Genomic DNA, 21299 nt, shown 5'->3' with positions numbered 1-21299 from the left:
AATGTATAAAATTCTACATGGTTTTGAGGCAATAGACCCCAATACTTTATTTTCTAGATGAAGGTATCTTGGCCTTAGAGGCCATGAACTCACTGTGGAAGTGAAAAGATCACGTCTTAATATTAGAAAGTTTAGTTTTAGTAATAGAGTTGTATGTTTCTGGAACAGCCTCCCTGATCACACTGTACTCTCACCTGATGCAAATTCTTTTAAAATTAATTATGACAGATATTATACCACCTCAGTTTAAGTTTATATGGTACAAAAGATTGTATTTTTATATCAAGATTACTTGAGGCTTGATGTGTGCTTCTTTTTAACCTTATAATATTGCCGGGATTTTAAATTAATGTTTTTATGAGTGCTTAATATTGTATTTTAATGTACTGATGTACTGATGTGATGCTTTTATTATACTATGTATATACTATTTCACATAATAAAATGAATTATGAATTATGAATTATGACAAATATCAGCATTGGCAGGAAATGTCAACATTGGAGGTTTTCTTTTTTTTTTTTTTTTAATGTTACAGCGGTTTTTCCAAACACATATTTGACAAGAAAAACCCTAATACCATGGGCGATTTATGATGTAACAGATAAAATAAAAATAACACACACACACACACACACACACACACACACACACACACACACACACACACACACACACACACACACACACACACACACACACACACACACACACACACACACAAAATAATGATAAAATATCTTCAGCGTGATAGAAAAGCCAAGTTTGTTAAGATAAGACACTACACAATAAGAAAATGCTTATAAATATCAAAGAATTTACAATCAAGATCCATAAGGAATAAAGACCAAATAAAATGATCTTATTCAGCTGATTATTGCCTTCATAACCAAATTATACTGGGTCAGCTGTCCTGTGTTTTTACAAGGACATCATGCTGATAATTCAATTGCAATTTATTTTCATTTTATATAGCGCCAAGTAAATCACACAAGTAAATTCTAACCTTACCAACCCCCAGAGCAAGCAAACAGGTGACAGTGGTAAGGAAAAAACTCCCTCTGATGATTTGAGGAAGAAACCTCAAGCAGACCAGACTCAAAGGGGCGACCCTCTAATATGATAAATTCATTATTTGTTTATTATTGTCCTGTTTGCTGTCTTTAAGGGAACATGCTTTGGGTTTAAAGCAATATTTTATTCCGCTATTTATTTGGGCAAGATTATATTTCCCGGCTGGCTTGGGTAGGCCTCAGGATCTCCCTGGAAGAATTGAAGGATTTAGCCCATATAGGGAATTGTGGGAAGAGCTGATTGGATAGTGACCACTTTTATTTAATGACTTTTAATTTTTTTGCATTTGTACTTAACCACAGTGGAGTTGAGTTGACCATTGAGGAATTCGGACATGTTTTAATTTGTCACCCCTGCATTTTCAGAGCCCACAAGTAATTGGAAAAACTAATTTTATTCTAAAACTAATTATTTATTCTAAAGTCAGAATTCCTCCCCCTCTGCAGGATGAATACATAATAAACAGAGTTATTCAGTGTTATTCAGTTACTCAGATTTATGTGCAATATTATTGAACATCTTGTGCAAATGTCTAAAAAAAAAAAAAAAAAAAAAGTCACTGTTTCGGTACTCTGGCAAAATAATTTCCTTTGGGATAAATAAACTTGATCCTTTTTTATTTCCAGGTCACTTAATTTGCCTTGGACTTAACATTAACATCAATCATTAAGAAATACAAACACTTTAATAAAGTACAAAAAAACAAAAACACAAAAACCTGAATGACCAGGCAATGAGACAAGTGAGGGAAGCCACCAAGCCAGCTTTAACAACTCTGAAGGAGTTCTGTGGTTGTGATTGGAGAAACTGCACATAGTGCATTTTTTATCTATTTCTTCACCAGTTACCCAACAGAGAAGGATTTTCCAAAAACAATATGAATTTTCAGCTACAGTTTTCCAGAAGGCACATAGACTTGAACATAGGTTGGATCTGTTTTCTTGTATTAAAATCCTTCTGTGTGCCACTCCACCATGAAGCTGTGACAAATGTTGCACTATGCACAGTTTCCCAAACACAGCCACACCAGCTAAATCGTAAATGGACTGCATTTATATAGCGCGTTACCATCTGCATCAGACGCTCAAAGCGCTTTACAATTATGCCTCACATTCACCCCGATGTCAGAGTGCTGCCATACAAGGCGTTCACTACACACCGGGAGCAATATAGGGGATTAAAGGCCTTGCCCAAGGGCCCTTAGTGATTTTCCAGTCAGGCGGGGATTTGAACCCATGATCTTCTGAACTCAAGCCCAACACCTCAACCACTCGACCATCACCTCCCCCAAGCTCCCCCAACTAATAGCTTTCCTCTGTTCCCGTCTCTCTGTCCATTCATTCATCCACCAGCTCTTTTTGTACAATTTACACATAACTGAACACACCATTGTCCCTCAAGAACTTCAAACCATATGCCCCCCACCCCACCACACACACACACACAAACACATGTCAGGTAATGTGGGTAAATCTTCATGTGACAAACGGGAATGCCACACAGAAACCCACGAGAGCGACAGAGATAAATCTTTGCTAAATGACTGTGATGGCTGCCACGTCCAGAACCAGCACGTATGAATAAACATGGCATGGACTCGGCCACGTGCCCGTGCCCCTGCTGTGCCAGCAGTTATCATCTGCTCCGTAACTGTTTGTTGTCTGCATGTGAATGAGGAAACAGACTAGTTGTCTTCGCCATCTCCTCTAAGCACTGCACCGTGCATGAGGTTGTAATTAAGCGTTCCTCGCAGCTCTGTATTTCCCAGCATGCCTACTCACCCAGATGGTTAGATTATGCCCTAGGCCTTTCCTACATCTTCATTTGTGAGCCTCTCACCGTTGTTCTTTCCAACTCTGAATAAAATAAACTACACTCTCTGTCATTTGCATTTGAACTTAAACTCTTTGTTCCTGTTTCTTGGTTCCCTCCCCGTTTGCTTGAGCTGTCTCTCTCCCTGTGAACATCTCTAAAAATGCCATATTTTGCAAAATTAGTTCATTTCAGGAATGTTGAAACAATATTTCAGGGGGATCTTTCAATTGGTGGTACGAGCACCGTATTAGGCAAAAAAATGGAATTAAATAAAATACTCCCCAGATATTACTCTTTTGGAAATGCCCACAGACTACTCAATGTTTTTTTTAAATGACAGCCATTTTCCAGGATGGTTGCTTGGTATGGAAATGTTTCTTTTGGTGATAAATATTTATGGACTTGGTAAATATTGATGATCCTAACATCAAATTATAGCTTTAACCATGTAAAATCCAAAGAGAACTCCATAAGCCATTCTTTATGTCATGTAGCACTATCTCCCTACTGTTATGTAGACCTGGTTTCAGTTCCCAATCACACTACCAGCCTGTGTCCTTGGACATCATTGCACAATCAATCAGTTGTAAATGGTCACCATCCTTCACTGACGAAGTAACTTGTGGTGCCTGTCATTGCAATCCCTCAGTGGCGAGGAAGATTGTCTGTTGATGGATTCCTGGATGGGATGGTGGATGCAGAGATGCCTGAACAGGCCCAGTCTTGATGTGCACTGATTCTGACGCTGCACATAGTTGCTGAAGAAAGTTTCTGTCAGTCAGGATCTTGTTCTCTCTCCTTCTTCTTTCTTCACTTCTCCTTCTCCTCTGTGTTGTTCGTCCACATGTTTTCAAAGACTTCCACTCCAGTGCGGCTCATTGTTCACTCCTCAGGCAGTGTTCATGGAATTGTTCAAGGGTCTTCAGGTGGTGGTGGTGGTAGGTGGCCCAGGTCACAGATCCATACAACAGGGTTGGCATGACAACAGCTTTGTAGACGAGGATTTTCATCTTGTGTTGAAGGTCTCCGTTGTTGAAAACGTGGGTGCAAAGCCATCCGATTGCAATTCCTGCACAGTTGTCATTTTTTTATCGAGAGTCGTCGTTGAGTCGTTGTTTTATCTTGTCACTGATGTCTAACGGGCCTCTAATCCCGTATCAGACTTATGTCTTCATAGTCAAAAACCTACTTATGGATGCCAAGATCATTAAAATTAGTCCCATGCAATCCCATCTGTCAGAATGGTGGCCATTTTCATATTTTGAGGGCAAGTGGGCTTTCTCAAAAGTGTAATCTCTAAGGAGCATTTAAATCAAATTTGGTGCTTGTACCAACATTTCAAAGATTAATTCAGATCCCCGCTGCACTCTAAACTAGGACTGACATCACTGTCATCAGAATCGATGTATTCTCTCACAGATTTTCCCGATAAAAGATCAAAATAAGCGGCCACATATCAATACATTTAAACAGTGATTTGTTGGTGCATAGTTTAGTGAGCGTCATCCTGATGAACCTCCAGAATCTGCGCTGTACTGGGTTAAGCCTGCAGAAGGTTCGAGTTTGTGGAGTTTGATTTTTCATGCAGCGGGTAGAGTCCCTTACTTGCTTAAAGAAGCCCCATGTTGGTCAAGCTTTAGGTGCAAAACAGCTACTGATGGGTGTTTGCAATTTACTTGGTAATGTTCAGTCTTAAAAAAAACAACAAACAAACAACATTTAGTCTTCTTTTTATTGAATGGCTAGTAGTAATGTACATAAAGGTGCAGTACCACCACCTGTGATACCAGTTGCAAAGTCTTCATGCTTAAAGCCACACTGGACATCATAAGAAGAATAATGAGTGAGTGAGTGAGTGAGTGAGTGAGTGAGTGAGTGAGTGAGTGAGTGAGTGAGTGAGTGAGTGAGTGAGTGAGTGAGTGAGTGAGTGAGTGAGTGAGTGAGTGAGTGAGTGAGCATTTGCTATAATGTGGTAATGTGGGGACATTCTGAACAATTGTTCAGAATGTCCCCACATTACCACATTATAGCAAATAGTCAATCAACAGCTTACTCCAACTGAGGGTCACAGCGGGGGGCTGGAGCCTATCCTAGCAGATACAGGGCATGAGGCAGGGTACACCCTGGATAGGACGCCAGTCTGTCACAGGATCACATATAGACAGACTGACACATTCACACCTGCTCACGCACTTACAGACAACCTGCCTAACCTGCATGTCTTTGGATGTGTGATGAAGCTGAAGCACCCAGAGGGAACCCACGCAAACACATGCAACCTCCACACAGAGACGCCACAGGTGGGAATCGATCTCATGACCTTCTCGCTGTGAGGCAACAGTGCTAACCACTAAGCCACTGTGCTCCCCTATAACAAATACATAGTGACAAAAGCTGGAGAGCAATGCCAGGCCGACTATAAACTGTCAGTTTCTGTCTATTCTCATCTCCTTTGATACAGAGAAACATCAGTACTGCAGTAAATCCTGTGTTGTTACAAATTTATATATATAATTAATCCCTTTCCTACCTTTGGCCACTGGTGCTTTGAGCTACCTGATCCCTCAAGAATAACATGTTCTCAGTAGTGTCATTAAACATGTTGACAACAGTGTAATCATAAAGCATGTCACACCCTGCTGTTTGGGAACGGGACCGCAAGCACAAAACAGCCTTCAGCACTGTGAAGCAAAACTACATTTCATACATCAAGAAAGCACCTTATTAAAAGTAACCCCCCACCACCACCAAAGGAACACGAACCTGAGAAAAGAACCGCTGGAGGACAAAAAAAACCTCCACTCACACAAGACCTGTTTTGTTTAATTTATTTGTGTTCATTGTAATCGATACACAGTCACGTCATGTTGCCAATTTTCTACATGCATCCCTTTGTCCTGGCACAACAGGCTCTTCTACCATATTAACTCCAGTCCACATTGCCGTTGTTCAACATCATGAAGTTTTTTGTTTGTTTTTTTGGTGGCTCTCTTCATGAAAATGCACTCTCTTGCAGTACTAACAGAAGAGAAAAAAATCAACACTCAAATGTAATTTTGCTCCATGCTGCACCTCTTTACCAACTAGTAACAGTAATACAACAAAATGCTTTACATGATTTGATAAAAATAAAATCGCAGGTGTCTGCCAGATGAGCCACAACACTTTTGGACCTGAGTGGCATTGTGTATCACACAACACCTCAGCAAGCTCCAACCTCCGGTCCTCTTTAATGAAGCAAACACAGCAGTGGAAAATCTTGCTCCTCATAGTTGCCCATGTTAAAATCCCCAAATTTAGAGCAGAAATAAACATGTTTACAGTCTAGTTTCCACCTTCACGGCAAATGTACAGGGAGTGGTTTAATAAAAACACCAGTTCAACATCTTTTAATCCATAAAGTTCTGAATAATTATGGGCGGAAGCGCTCTGACCTAATGCTTTTGTCATTTGTGAGCATATTAGAAATATCTGACTTCCTGTGTGGCTAATTGTACTAAAGGACCATCGAAGAAGTATGTTCTCCAATAATTACATCAACTGAAATTTCATGTTATTTAATTTACATGCTAGCACCGTTAGCATTGTATTAGGTCTCAATAAGAATAAGAAAGAAAGAAACAACATATTTCTGTAGATCTGAGCCTCCTGAGGAAGAACATCAGCTCTGACCTTTCTTATACACACAGCATCTGTGTTTACAGTCCAGTCCAGTTTGTTGTCTATGTGGACACCCAGGTACTTGTAGTAGCCCACAATGACCACCTCAGTTCCATTAGTGGTAAATGGGTTCAGACGGGTCTTTCGTCTTCTGAAGTCCAGCACCAGCTCCTTCATATTAGATACGTTGAGCTATAGGTGGTTGAGTCCACACCACTCCACAAACCTGTCCACCTCTTTCCTGTACTCAGCTTCCTGGTCCCTGCCGATGCAGCCCACAATGGCAGAGTCGTCCAGAAACTTCTGCAGGTGGCAGGACTGTGACCAGAACCTGAAGTGTGAGGTGCAGAGTTTGAACAGAAAGGCAGACAGGACAGTCCTCTGTGGTGCCCCTGTGCTGCTCCTGATGGTGTTGGATATAATGTGGGCATTCCCCTTGCCTTCACTGCGCATGCATCATTTCGGAGTGTCTCAGAGAAAGTGCCATATTTCCGATGGGGACAGACGAGTGAATGGGTGATAATGAGGCTGTCCCCTGAGATATATTTTTTTGCATCATATGCTTTTTCATTTAACCCCTTTATCACCCACCCTCAAACAAGACCACTGTGCCCAATAACACTGGTCTATAGGCAAAGTGGTTCCGAAATTCATTTACTGAAACTTTTAGCCACTGAAAATGAAAACGATGTTTGAAATTGTTGATTGGCTCTAGTTTTTAAGATATACTACTGGATCAGCATATACTACCCTGACTTAGGAATCATGAGATGCTCCATTTAATGAATACAAGAGACAAGCCACTGAATAAGAACAGATTTCTGTACTTATATACAGCGGGTAAATGAAGTATTGAACATGTCACTATTTTTCTCAGTAAATCTATTTCATAATAGCCAAGTGGCCTCTGTGCGTGTGTGTTTGGCTTTGATCACACAAAACCCGGGGACAGCTGACATTTGCCGTTTGGCATGCTTATGTATTTTGGGTCAAGGATTAACACTCTGAAAACGGAATGCTGATAGGACAAATAGTTACGGAGAAATTAGCAATTTTGGCTAACCAATAAACAATGGATGCTGTGCTGCAATGCACCATGGGAGTTCAGGGTTTTGAGGTTTTAAATGTTGTTATTGTGGTTTATCTTAGTTTAACGGTGTTGTTAGTGTTATTGATTTATTATTATTACTTAAAATTTTCACTGAAAACCAGCTTAATTTTTCGAACCGTGTCCACTTCGATGTGTCTCACAGGTTTAGAAACAATTTTGATCAAACAACGCGCCAGTCTCTCAGCAACTTCTCAGACAAAGGAATTCCGACGAGGGGCTGGACGACTCCTCCCACAATTTGAGTGCTCACAGGCGAATGACGTCACCGACAGGCGTGGAAAAACTCACGCATGCGCATGAGGGTTCAAGCATGTCTGACGTAAAAACATATGAATGAAATCCATATAGTTTTTGAAAAAAATAAAAAGGACCGTTACTTTATTGACAGCCCTCGTATATGTATATAAATGGTTCTGCCAGTCTGGCATTTACCATTACCATATATGCAGACAGGGGTAGGTAGAAAGAAAAGAAAAGAAAAATAAATAAATAAAATAAATGAGCTTCACCATGCTTTTTCTTCAGTAATGGAGTATTCTGTGGTGAACATGAATTCAGGCCATGGTGATTGAGTGCATCACTTATTGTTTTCTTTGAAACAACTGCACCTGCTAATTGCAGGACTTTCTGATGTGTTCCTTGCCTGTTGGACAACTCCTGATAATTCTTTTCATTCCTTTGTCAGTAATCTTGTGAAGAGCACCTGGTCGTGGCTGCTTTATGGTAAAATGATTCTCATTTAGATTATGGCCCAAACTGTGCTCCCTGGAACATTCAGAAGTTTAGAAATCCTCATATAACCAAGGCCATTAGTATGTTTTGCAACAATAAGGTTGTGAAGACATTGAGAGAGCTCTTTGCTTTTACCCATTATGAGATGTTTCTTGTGTGACACCTTGGTAATGACACCTGTTTTTACAGGCCACCAATTGGGACTAAACTAGCTGATATCAATTTGCACTGACAGGTGGCAGGATTGCTTTCTTATTACTGATACATTTCAGCTGGTGTCTTGGCTTCCCATGCCTTTCTGTACCTCCCTTTCTTCAGGTGGTCAATACTTTTCCCTGTGTCATTTTACACATAATTTATGAACATCTATGGTTTGATTTCTCTGTATATGTGGATTACTTTGGTTGTTACCGACATCTGGCAAAAATGTCATGTCAGGAGCACCTGATATGAATGTGATATGATATGAGCACATATGAATCTGTGTCAAACCCATAAGGAGTGGGTAGAGCACTCTCTGAATACTGCTAATCCCTGAAGACTCTATAAATCATCTAACTGTGTGCCTACTAGTGTAACTTTACATTAGTAATGTGAATTAAATTTTTATGCAGTTGCATTGGGATCTGTCATCTTGAAATTTTGTCAAGCTTCTTGGATTGCTGTAGCTTCAGGATTTAAAATCCTAGCTGGAGTTGCTGAAACTAACATTATCCAGTGTTAAATACATTGCTTGCTCTCTTGCTGTTAATATTTTCTAGCAGGTCTTCAGACACCTTTTGTTTGGGGTATTCCAGTTTTAAACCCTTAAAGTCTACAAACTGTGAACCATCATGTCTGCAGAGAGTAAACCAGCTGTCCACAAAACAATACAATGTAATCACTGCAGAGAGCTACACACAGTAAAGCTGCATATCTTGGACACAAAGCAAACCAAGCAAGCCTTTAATCTGAAATACAGCTGATAGGTAGGGAAGAGGAAATTTGTACGATTTTAACAAACTGCTAACCAAATCTTCTGTCCTTCTCAATCCACCCATTATCCATTGAACTGCATGTTCTGGAAAAGACAGATTTTGTATTAATTCAATATTAATAACAGAATATTTATTTTAAACTGATCTGTGCTCAGGGTTTGAATAAATATGCAGTTAGGATGCCACTACAGCTGCATTTTTTTCAGACCACATACCTCCTGTCTGCTTTGAAATCCACTGGGACTGTTATTAGAGCTGTCAGCAGCTGAAATGTCTGACAGCGTGTCTGTGGGCAAACTAAATCAGGACTTACCAAGAAAGAAATTCTTCATATTTTCCTCCTATATCAAAAACTCAGTTTTCGCTCTCCCTGAGCACAGACTTCAACAAAGCCGCTGGTTATCAAGGCCACTGTTTAAACTGATTTTAAAACAAATGAAACAATTGCTTCAGGAAATCATAGATTGCTTAAAAATATGTAAACAGATTTTGAAAATTGTCCAGCTTTTCAAAATACTCAAAAGTCAGGCCAAGTCTGGCATCATGCACTGGTGCTGCACGTTGCTGGATCTCCAACACAAAGGAACTGCCCTGAGTTGTGGACAATCAGTCCATCCCCACCGGAGATCTGCCACAGCCAGGTGATACATAGGCTGCACCAGAGACTGTATTTATACTGGACAAAGCATGTGTGACGCCACCCGCTGGTTTTCTATAGAGACCTGGAACAGCCGAAATGACCCCCATGTCTGGGTGTCGCCATGTTGAGAGCCCCATCTGCACTGATACACGATGAACTCATTAATGCATAAAGGGGTGGAGTATGATGAAAAAGCCTGAATACGCCCCTCTCTTTGAGTCCAAACCACCAGCTAATAGGCTAACCTCAGTTTAGATGTTTATTAATTCATATTTTTGGGGACTGCGCAGTGGTTCTCCTAATGTTTTACCTTGGTGTAGACAGTAAAATTTATGAGCCATATATTTTGTGCGTTAAGTGGGCCTACGGACAGCTGCAAAAAGTGCCAACGCCGTTAGTACACAACATTAAATAAGAGGTGGTCTGGTTGGACATTTCACCACATCCATCCAATCCCAGCAGTCATAGGGCATGAGGTGGCGTACACCCTGGACAGGACACCAGTCTGTCGCAGGGCTACACAACAGGCAAACACATTCACACCCGCCTAAAGTCAATTAAAATTTCCAAGCCACCTAACCTGCATGTCTTTGGATGTGGGAGAAAACCAGAGCACCCGGAGGAAACCCACGCAAACGCCACACAGAAAGGCCATCAGGTGGGAAGCGATCCCACAACCTTCTTGCTGTGAGGAAGCAGTGCTAACGACTAATCAATCAATCAATCAATCAATCAATTTTTTTTATATAGCGCCAAATCACAACAAACAGTTGCCCCAAGGCGCTTTATATTGTAAGGCAAGGCCATACAATAATTATGTAAAACCCCAACGGTCAAAACGACCCCCTGTGAGCAAGCACTTGGCTACAGTGGGAAGGAAAAACTCCCTTTTAACAGGAAGAAACCTCCAGCAGAACCAGGCTCAGGGAGGGGCAGTCTTCTGCTGGGACTGGTTGGGGCTGAGGGAGAGAACCAGGAAAAAGACATGCTGTGGAGGGGAGCAGAGATCGATCACTAATGATTAAATGCAGAGTGGTGCATACAGAGCAAAAAGAGAAAGAAACAGTGCATCATGGGAACCCCCCAGCAGTCTACGTCTATAGCAGCATAACTAAGGGATGGTTCAGGGTCACCTGATCCAGCCCTAACTATAAGCTTTAGCAAAAGGAAAGTTTAAGCCTAATCTTAAAAGTAGAGAGGGTGGTCTGTCTCCCTGATCTGAATTGGGAGCTGGTTCCACAGGAGAGGAGCCTGAAAGCTGAAGGCTCTGCCTCCCATTCTACTCTTACAAACCCTAGGAACTACAAGTAAGCCTGCAGTCTGAGAGCGAAGCGCTCTATTGGGGTGATATGGTACTACGAGGTCCCTAAGATAAGATGGGACCTGATTATTCAAAACCTTATAAGTAAGAAGAAGAATTTTAAATTCTATTCTAGAATTAACAGGAAGCCAATGAAGAGAGGCCAATATGGGTGAGATATGCTCTCTCCTTCCAGTCCCCGTCAGTACTCTAGCTGCAGCATTTTGAATTAACTGAAGGCTTTTTAGGGAACTTTAGGACAACCTGATAATAATGAATTACAATAGTCCAGCCTAGAGGAAATAAATGCATGAATTAGTTTTTCAGCATCACTCTGAGACAAGACCTTTCTAATTTTAGAGATATTGCGTAAATGCAAAAAGCAGTCCTACATATTTGTTTAATATGCGCTTTGAATGACATATCCTGATCAAAAATGACTCCAAGATTTCTCACAGTATTACTAGAGGTCAGGGTAATGCCATCCAGAGTAAGGATCTGGTTAGACACCATGTTTCTAAGATTTGTGGGGCCAAGTACAATAACTTCAGTTTTATCTGAGTTTAAAAGCAGGAAATTAGAGGTCATCCATGTCTTTATGTCTGTAAGACAATCCTGCAGTTTAGCTAATTGGTGTGTGTCCTCTGGCTTCATGGATAGATAAAGCTGGGTATCATCTGCGTAACAATGAAATTTAAGCAATACCGTCTAATAATACTGCCTAAGGGAAGCATATATAAAGTGAATAAAATTGGTCCTAGCACAGAACCTTGTGGAACTCCATAATTAACTTTAGTCTGTGAAGAAGATTCCCCATTTACATGAACAAATTGTAATCTATTAGACAAATATGATTCAAACCACCGCAGGCGCAGTGCCTTTAATACCTATGGCATGCTCTAATCTCTGTAATAAAATTTTATGGTCAACAGTATCAAAAGCAGCACTGAGGTCTAACAGAACAAGCACAGAGATGAGTCCACTGTCCGAGGCCATAAGAAGATCATTTGTAACCTTCACTAATGCTGTTTCTGTACTATGATGAATTCTAAAACCTGACTGAAACTCTTCAAATAGACCATTCCTCTGCAGATGATCAGTTAGCTGTTTTACAACTACCCTTTCAAGAATTTTTGAGAGAAAAGGAAGGTTGGAGATTGGCCTATAATTAGCTAAGATAGCTGGGTCAAGTGATGGCTTTTTAAGTAATGGTTTAATTACTGCCACCTTAAAAGCCTGTGGTACATAGCCAACTAACAAAGATAGATTGATCATATTTAAGATCGAAGCATTAAATAATGGTAGGGCTTCCTTGAGCAGCCTGGTAGGAATGGGGTCTAATAAACAAGTTGATGGTTTGGATGAAGTAACTGTTCCAGGTCTAAGCCACTGTGCTGCCTGAAGAATTCCACAGGAGTCAAAATTGAAAAATGTTCCAATCATATTGAAAAGTATAAAACATTATTTCTCTGATCATGAAGATTCCAAAAAGGTATAGTTTATTATACCCCTGTCTAGATGTTATGGGGTAAAAACAGCATAAATGGTGACAAAGGTCAATTTCAGTTTATACATGGGTCCAAAACTAAAGTTGCTCCAGGTATGGCAAAAAGTGGTGGAAATTATTGGTTGAGCTGACATAGTATTCAAAAAGAATACTCTGGACCATCTGTTATACTTAGTTATTAAGTTATGGGGTAGCATATGTCATGTAATCCAATGGGCATTGACCTTGTTTGACATTTACTTTGGAGACCACATATTCAACGCGGTCAAACTACCCCCTTTATTAATCCTATTAGTTCAACCAATAATTTTCATCACTTTTTACCAAAATTAGAGCAATTTCACCTTTTGACCCCTATCCAAACTGAAATTGACGTTTGTCACCATTTTTGCTGTTTTTACTCCATAACATTCAGTCATAGATAATACAGAGAATATTTTTTGGGAATTTTTATGACCAGACAAATAATGTGGTGTACTTTTCAATATGACTGGGGCATTTAAAATTTTGACCACTGTGTAATTCTTGTGCTTATAGAATTGTGAGGGAATGTCAGCTCTATGGCATTTTGGCCATGTAGTGCGTTTCCAGGTAACTCAGCGTTGAAGTCTCCAGCAGCTGGAAAAGGCCAGGTAAACACCAAGTAGCAACATTCAATCCTGCATTTTGACCTCAACTCGGAAGTGCAGTTCCTTGACTGGCCACTTGAGGTTGGCTTCAAAAATAGAGCACATTCCCATAGAAGCCCATTTTAACCCCTTAACGCTTATTGTCGCATATATGCTACAATATTTGACTCAAATATGCAACATACCAAATTGATCAGTATGCCTGTTGTCACAAATTTGCAACATACTATTATTATTATTATAACATTATAACATAAAGATTACCAAAATACCAAAATCACTATTTATTTTTTGTGCAAAAGTGAAATTAATAATCTCAACATTATTTACCATCTACTTAAAGGCAAAAACACACAAAACATTTTTTATATACAGCTATATAAATTCAGGCGTTAAGGGGTTAAACTGTCCAACTTTAGAGAAGAAATAAACATGTTTACAGCCTGGCACAAAAAAAACAAAAAAAAAACTGTTCTGGTCTCTACACCACAATGGAGTTTTAGGGCCACATTGAATTTCTTTTTCTTTTTTTTTTTGGACTTCGAGAATAAAGTCGTAATATTACGAGAAAAAAGCCATAATATTACAAGAATAAGGTTGTAATTTTATGAGAAAAAAGTCGTAATATTACAAGAAAAAAGTCAAAATGTTATATTATGACTTTATTCCCGTAATATTATGACTTTATTCTCGTAAAATTACGAATTTATTCTCGTAATATTACGACTTTATTCTCATAAAATTACGACTTTATTCTCGTAATATTATGACTTTACTCTCATAATATTACAACTTTATTCTCGTAATATTATGACTTTATTCTCGAAGTCTTACCAAAAAAAAAAAAAAAAAATCTATGTGGCCCTAAAACGCCGTCGTACTATAGTAACAAAAAGTCTGTGAAATTAATAGCGAAATCCTGTAAAATCACAACATAAAAAACCCTGTAAAAGGAAAAACAATGGAGTGGTGTTTAATTTATAACAAAATGTGTAAAATGTGGAAGGAAACTGAACTGTGAATTTAACAGTATAAATATATTAAAATATTCATATGCCATTGTGAAATTTACAAATGACTACAGTTTAAACACAGAAAAACTAATACATTTAGACTTTACAGATGAGAATTTTCAGAAATACGGTAAAATATTGATAGTTATGGGTTTGAAAGAGATTTTATCTTCTAAATAGGCAATGAAATTACAGCAGGTTTACACTGAAAAATTTACATATTTTATGCAAAACCATTTACATATTCACTGTACTTTTTACAGAATTCGCATGGGAACCACCTTTTTTTTAACAACAGAGAGGTAGTTTCTTCCTCCATGAAAACAGTACAGAGGGTGAATTTTTTTTCTAACTTATTGGTTTAAGACATTTGAATCTATAAAACTCAGTATGTTTGTGTGGATGCTTTGAGTGACAGGGGCTGTGCCCTTCAACTCCACCTCCGACCGTAACAGAGCCACTCGCTGTTTTGTTGTTGTGTCTGTTTGCAGTATTTATTACAAACAACTGGAATTATGTGGCTTGTTATGTGGTGAAATGGCAGCTTAATGCTTAGCACTGTTGCCTCATAGCAAGAAGGTCATGGCATCAATTACGACTTGTGGCCTTTCTGTGTGGAGTTTGCATGTTCTCCCTGTGTTTGCGTGGGTTCCATCTGGGTGCTCCGGCTTCCTCCCACATCTGAAGACATGCAGGTTAGGTGGATAGGAAACTTTAAATTGTCCATAGGCGGGTGGGAATGTGTTTGTCTATATGTGGCCCTGTGAGACACACTTGAAACGGTAAATTTTGCCTTCAAGTTCAGGTTTTAAAACGCTAAATGAAATAAATGCTTTGGGGAACTATTCAATCATAAAATGCTTTGAAAAAGTAAAACACATAATAGGAAATTATGTTTTGTTTTATATATATATTTTTTCCAAAATGCTCAAAACTTTGTTGCTTTAGAAAATAATTTGCCATTTTCAAATGCTGAAGAAATTAAATAAAACAGCTGTGAGATTTGTGAATGTGATTCACTGTTTTAAAATCCTTGAAACCCCAATTAACACTGTTGTTTTAGGAAAATAACTTAGTTTTTCAAATGTTCAAAAAGTCAAACAATTCTGTCACTAAATAATTCACTATTTTCCCAAAGACCAAACAAACAACAAAAAAATCTAAATAAAGAAAAATGCTTAAGAAAGTGATTCATTGTTTTAAGATGCTAGAAACAGTAAACTAAAGAATTATGTTATTTCACAAAGCTCAGTCTAAACACTAAATGAGAGGGAAATTATTCACTTTCAAAATACTTGAAAAACTATGACTGTGCCACCTAGTGGACAGTGGAGACACATCCCAAAATAAGTTACAGGCTGCACGCTTGGATTTCATGACCTTTATGAACTTTTCCCCTCAAATATTCCCAAATATAAAGGCTTCTGACTCTTGAACATATAATAAAGGTGTCATGTTCTGACACGGATTAACAGATTTGTTAGTCCAATCTCAGAGGATCATCACACAGATGTCTTCCATATATATATATATAAAATCAGGGAAATTAATTGGGTTCAAGCCTTCACATTCTCAGGTTGACGACAAACACTGATGATAAAAATATTCAAATATTTTAGTGAACAGAGGAATTAATTTAAAGTTATTTTAAGAACACAGCAAGTCAGTTCCTGCTGTGATATTATTCAAATAATTAATGCTTATGAGTGCAATGGTAAGAATATTTCATGAGCTGAAAGATGAGATCTTCCGTCTTTCACCGCATGAAGTATTTTTCCATTAAACGATTGAAAAAAACATTCTCACCACTCTTCCATCCGTCATCCCTCTTTGTGTCAATCAAGAAGAATCTTGTCCCTTGCCATGCTGCTCTGAGTGCTTCAGTCTGATTTTCTCGAGATCCTGAATGTGTGAATCCATCAGCCAGCTTGGTGTTTCTCATGGGTTCACTGATCTACAAAGTCCAATTCAATTAGCTGAAAACCAGGAGAAAGGACAAGCCATCCCTGTAAATGTGAATATTTGCAGTTCTATGTTTGGGTGATTATGAAATTACATAATGGTGAGAATCTTATTTTGTACTTAATGTTTTTTTTTACCAGTCACATATTTTTTTCCTCTTAACATTGCCCTTTCTTTTGGACAACCATGTAGCTTTCTATTTTTATGGCATTAGGTTTTGCCCTGACCTAAATCCAGTGTAATTTCTTGGCTTTAATCTCTCCTTACCTTTATCAAATTAGTCTACTGACCCATAGTACCTTCTTCCAGATTTACTTTTTCCCCAGAGCACGTTCTGTCCCTTTTGCCTTCTACTTGAAATTCAGATCAGGGCAGCTAGTGTCAGCAGTGGTTAATGTCTCAACCTGGGTGACATCTCTTAATTCCACAAGAGGGAGGAAAGGTGAGGAGGGGACACTTTGCAGCGTCACCTTTACCCTGCAAGCTATGAATGGCTAAGGGCATTGAAATTTTTTTTTTAATATGCCAGTTCAAGCATCTGTGAACCAATATGGACTTTTAATAGAGAACAGTCTTTTGGTTTCACTGTTTTATTTAATACAACCCCTGGCAAAAATTATGGAATCACCGGCCTCGGAGGATGTTCATTCTGTTGTTTAATTTTGTAGAAAAAAAGCAGATCACAGACATGACACAAAACTATAGTCATTTCAAATGGCAACTTTCTGGCTTTAAGAAACACTATAAGAAATCAAGAAAAAAAGATTGTGGCAGTCGGTAACGGTTACTTTTTTAGACCAAGCAGAGGAAAAAAATATGGACTCACTCAATGCTGAGGAATAAATTATGGAATCACCCTGTAAATTTCCATCCCCAAAACTAACACCTGCATCAAATCACATCTGCTCATTGACATTAACCCTATGTCATGAAATTGACCCTATGTGTCTTTTTGCAAGGAAAGTTTTCACAGTTTTTGCTCTATGGCAAGATACATTATCTTCTTGAAAAATGATTCATCATCCTTAAACATCAGAAAAGTGTCTAAAATATCAGCGTAAACTTGTGCATTTATTGATGATGTAATGACAGCCATCTCCCCAGTGCCTTTACATGACATACAGCCCCATATCATCAATGACTGTGGAAATTTACATACTGTCTTCAGGCAGTCATCTTTATAAATCTCATTGGAACGGCACCAAACAAACGTTCCAGCATCATCACCTTGCCCAATGCAGATTCGAGATTCATCACTGAATATGACTTTCATCCAATCATCCACAGTCCACGATTGCTTTTCTTTAGCTTATTGTAACCTTGTTTTTTTCTGTTTAGGTGTTAATGATGGCTTTCGTTTAGCTTTTCTGTATGTAAATCCCATTTCCTTTAGGCGGTTTCTTACAGTCCGGTCACAGACATTGACTCCAGTTTCCTCCCATTCGTTCCTCATTTGTTTTGTTGTGCATTTTCGATTTTTGAGACATATTGCTTTAAGTTTTCTGTCTTGACGCTTTGATGTCTTCCTTGGTCTACCAGTATGTTTGCCTTTAACAACCTTCCCATGTTGTTTGTATTTGGTCCAGAGTTTAGACACAGCTGACTGTGAACAACCAACATCTTTTGCAACATTGCGTGATGATTTACCCTCTTTTAAGAGTTTGATAATCCTCTCCTTTGTTTCAACTGACATCTCTCGTGTTGGAGCCATGATTCATGTCAGTCCAACTGGTGCAACAGCTCTCCAAGGTGTGATCACTCCTTTTTAGATGCAGGCTAACAAGCAGATCTGATTTGATGCAGGTGTTAGTTTTGGGGATGAAAATTTACAGGGTGATTCCATAATTTATTCCTCAGAATTGAGTGAGTCCATATTTTTTTCCTCTGCTTGGTCTAAAAAAGTAACCGTTACTGACTGCCACAATCTTTTTTTCTTGATTTCTTATAGTGTTTCTTAAAGCCAGAAAGTTGCCATTTGAAATGACTAGTTTTGTGTCATGTCTGTGATCTGCTTTTTTCTACAAAATTAAACAATTGAATGAACATCCTCCGAGGCCGGTGATTCCATAATTTTTGCCAGGGGTTGTATAGTCAGTTTTGTTGTTTTGGAAATCAAACATTGATATTCACAGACTCTGAACCGGACGTTAAATTTAAACAGTCTTCAGTGACATAACATATCAGTTTGCAAACAGGTGCTCATTCTCACTCCATTGGTGGGCAAACATAAATAAATCCCAAAAACAGGATGTAGTCGGGCGATTAGCACACAACGTGTCAGAGATTAGCTAAAAATCAAGGTCAACACGAGGTTGTCAGTTGCTAAAAGTAATCAATGGGTTTGGTCAGTTGGACACTTCCATCATCCATCACTCATGTCAGACTGACATACACCTACTGTATGTGATGTGGCGCCACCATCAATACATCACACCCACCAAGCCTACCACACACACTGTGATTGTATTTGTTTGCAACGGAGATTTGCATTGCACCGTCTCTACCCCATCCCCGTAGAGACGGTGCCTGCTCCCAGACTACCAATAACCAGCAAAAATCTATTTAAGCATAAAAATTCAAAAAGAAAAAATAATATAGCACCTTCAACTGCACCACAGACTAAAACAGTTAAATGTAGTCTATTAAACATTAGGTCTCTCTCTTCTAAGTCCCTGTTGGTAAATGATATAATAATTGATCAACATATTGATTTATTCTGCCTAAAAGAAACCTGGTTACAGCAGGATGAATATGTTAGTTTAAATGAGTCAACACCCCCGAGTCACACTAACTGTCAGAATGCTCGTAGCACGGGCCGGGGCGGAGGATTAGCAGCAATCTTCCATTCCAGCTTATTAATTAATCAAAAACCCAGACAGAGCTTTAATTCATTTGAAAGCTTGTCTCTTAGTCTTGTCCATCCAAATTGGAAGTCCCAAAAACCAGTTTTATTTGTTATTATCTATCGTCCACCTGGTCGTTACTGTGAGTTTCTCTGTGAATTTTCAGACCTTTTGTCTGACTTAGTGCTTAGCTCAGATAAGATAATTATAGTGGGCGATTTTAACATCCACACAGATGCTGAGAATGACAGCCTCAACACTGCATTTAATCTATTATTAGACTCTAATGGCTTTGCTCAAAAAGTAAATGAGTCCACCCACCACTTTAATCATATCTTAGATCTTGTTCTGACTTATGGTATGGAAATAGAAGACTTAACAGTATTCCCTGAAAACTCCCTTCTGTCTGATCATTTCTTAATAACATTTACATTTACTCTGATGGACTACCCAGCAGTGGGGAATAAGTTTCATTACACTAGAAGTCTTTCAGAAAGCGCTGTAACTAGGTTTAAGGATATGATTCCTTCTTTATGTTCTCTAATGCCATATACCAACACAGTGCAGAGTAGCTACCTAAACTCTGTAAGGGAGATAGAGTATCTCGTCAATAGTTTTACATCCTCATTGAAGACAACTTTGGATGCTGTAGCTCCTCTGAAAAAGAGAGCTTTAAATCAGAAGTGTCTTACTCCGTGGTATAACTCACAAACTTGTAGCTTAAAGCAGATAACCGTAAGTTGGAGAGGAAATGGTGTCTCAGTAATTTAGAAGATCTTCACTTAGCCTGGAAAAAGAGTCTGTTGCTCTATAAAAAAGGCCCTCCGTAAAGCTAGGACATCTTTCTACTCATCACTAATTGAAGAAAATAAGAACAACCCCAGGTTTCTTTTCAGCACTGTAGCCAGGCTGACAAAGAGTCAGAGCTCTATTGAGCTGAGTATTCCATTAACTTTAACTAGTAATGACTTCATGACTTTCTTTGCTAACAAAATTTTAACTATTAGAGAAAAAATTACTCATAACCATCCCAAAGACGTATCGTTATCTTTGGCTGCTTTCAGTGATGCCGGTATTTGGTTAGACTCTTTCTCTCCGATTGTTCTGTCTGAGTTATTTTCATTAGTTACTTCATCCAAACCATCAACATGTTTATTAGACCCCATTCCTACCAGGCTGCTCAAGGAAGCCCTACCATTATTTAATGCTTCGATCTTAAATATGATCAATCTATCTTTGTTAGTTGGCTATGTACCACAGGCTTTTAAGGTGGCAGTAATTAAACCATTACTTACAGACATAAAGACATGGATGACCTCTAATTTCCTGCTTTTAAACTCAGATAAAACTGAAGTTATTGTACTTGGCCCCACAAATCTTAGAAACATGGTGTCTAACCAGATCCTTACTCTGGATGGCATTACCCTGACCTCTAGTAATACTGTGAGAAATCTTGGAGTCATTTTTGATCAGGATATGTCATTCAAAGCGCATATTAAACAAATATGTAGGACTGCTTTTTTGCATTTACGCAATATCTCTAAAATCAGAAAGGTCTTGTCTCAGAGTGATGCTGAAAAACTAATTCATGCATTTATTTCCTCTAGGCTGGACTATTGTAATTCATTATTATCAGGTTGTCCTAAAAGTTCCCTAAAAAGCCTTCAGTTAATTCAAAATGCTGCAGCTAGAGTACTGACGGGGACTAGAAGGAGAGAGCATATCTCACCCATATTGGCCTCTCTTCATTGGCTTCCTGTTAATTCTAGAATAGAATTTAAAATTCTTCTTCTTACTTATAAGGTTTTGAATAATCAGGTCCCATCTTATCTTAGGGACCTCGTAGTACCATATCACCCCATAGAGCGCTTCGCTCTCAGACTGCAGGCTTACTTGTAGTTCCTAGGGTTTGTAAGAGTAGAATGGGAGGCAGAGCCTTCAGCTTTCAGGCTCCTCTCCTGTGGAACCAGCTCCCAATTCAGATCAGGGAGACAGACACCCTCTCTACTTTTAAGATTAGGCTTAAAACTTTCCTT

The 21299-nt window shown here is 38.8% G+C and overlaps 1 long non-coding RNA gene across 1 annotated transcript; it reads left to right on the top strand.

Annotated features, from left to right (window-relative positions):
• Positions 1-12937: 12937 nt before the first annotated feature.
• LOC117520602 lies at positions 12938-18019 on the top strand. The gene is made up of 3 exons (XR_004563701.1): positions 12938-13230; positions 16986-16991; positions 18009-18019. It is a non-coding gene; the product is annotated as an uncharacterized LOC117520602 (long non-coding RNA).
• The last annotated feature ends 3280 nt before the right edge of the window (positions 18020-21299 follow it).

The sequence above is a fragment of the Thalassophryne amazonica genome, chromosome 11 (genome assembly GCF_902500255.1).
Source record: "Thalassophryne amazonica chromosome 11, fThaAma1.1, whole genome shotgun sequence".
In the NCBI taxonomy this organism is placed as follows: domain Eukaryota; kingdom Metazoa; phylum Chordata; class Actinopteri; order Batrachoidiformes; family Batrachoididae; genus Thalassophryne; species Thalassophryne amazonica.
The sequence above is the reverse complement of the archived record's forward strand: the minus strand, read 5'-3'. Positions and strand labels throughout refer to the sequence as shown.